The sequence below is a fragment of the Priapulus caudatus genome, unplaced genomic scaffold (genome assembly GCF_000485595.1).
Source record: "Priapulus caudatus unplaced genomic scaffold, Priapulus_caudatus-5.0.1 Scaffold397, whole genome shotgun sequence".
In the NCBI taxonomy this organism is placed as follows: domain Eukaryota; kingdom Metazoa; phylum Priapulida; class Priapulimorpha; order Priapulimorphida; family Priapulidae; genus Priapulus; species Priapulus caudatus.
In genome coordinates this window covers 57,253-58,589 of record NW_014577458.1, presented here as the reverse complement: position 1 = coordinate 58,589, position 1,337 = coordinate 57,253, and positions in this window count along the sequence as shown.

The following is a 1,337-nucleotide window of genomic DNA, read 5'->3' as shown; positions in this document are numbered from 1 at the left end:
AGAGAGAGAGAGAGAGAGAGAGAGAGAGAGAGAGAGAGAGAGAGAGAGAGAGAGAGAGCGCACACACTAATCACGCCACAGATCACGTCGAGCGCACTAATGTGATGTATAATTATACCGCGCGTAGGCCACGCTAGTCGCCCTTCCCTCTAGATCGACTCTCGTTACTTATAACCGGTTTCCTACACGGGGCGGGTAACTTTAAGGTGGACGAGAGAAAAACCTTGGAAAACATCCTGTCCTTAAATGCACCGCCATAATAGAGGTTTCACTTCGCATAACATCGTTCCTGGACAGAAGGCGCAAATCTGCGCGCCATGTTAGATTTTTCGGGCGATTGCAACGCAGCAGCGAGCGCCGCTCCCTTTCTTCAACGAGGCGACAACAACAACTGCAGCCAGGCCCGCGTTAGCGGCCTCCTCTATAGAACGGCCACCGGGCCATGAAGGCCACGTTTGGCGCTTGCTTCGAGCGGCCGTAATGTACAGGTTTGACTGTATATGGGAGTAGTCAGTAGTAGAAGTCGGTAGGCGGTCTAAGGCTAGTGGTCGCTGCACAGCAATACTGTAATTTCCTGCTTAATTTGAGATAAAAGCTTGGCGTTGTCCAGGCATGAATCGCGGCCCAAATCTGAGCTGCCTTGCCTGCGCTCTTCGAGATATACGGGTAGAATGCCAGATTTAGTGTGAAAATCCGGGTCAGCGGTCATCGAACAAACTGAAGATAATTTTGGGGAATATGGTCGAACAGAATAATCGATTTTTTTTCGGGCTCGATGCCAGATTTATTTGACGTGGATGCAGATAGAGAGATTATAGTGCAGTCACATGCTCGCGAAGCTCGCTAAAACGATGCCAGCAAATCCGTCAAGAGCAAATCCGTCATCCTACTGAGAGAATGTGACCGTGACTGGCGCGTGTCACTATAATATCTTAAATAACATGCACTTGAAACGTGCAAAACGGGAGAGATAGGGCCTACCTCGCTCGTTTGTTATCTGGTCTACACTAGCCGGAGCAATCTTGTTCACGTTTTTAGAAAAAATTACCATCTGCGTTATTTCAGGTTTGATTCGCCGCCAGCTGTTCTCTACGAACGTGACCTTAGACATGTACGCGTGACGTATAGACATGTACGCGTGACGTATAAACATGTACGCGTGACGTAGAGACATGTACGCGTGACGTATAGACATGTACGCGTGACGTATAAACATGTACGCGTGACGTAGAGACATGTACGCGTGACGTATAGACATGTACGCGTGACGTATAAACATGTACGCGTGACGTAGAGACATGTACGCGTGACGTATAGACATGTACGCGTGACGTATA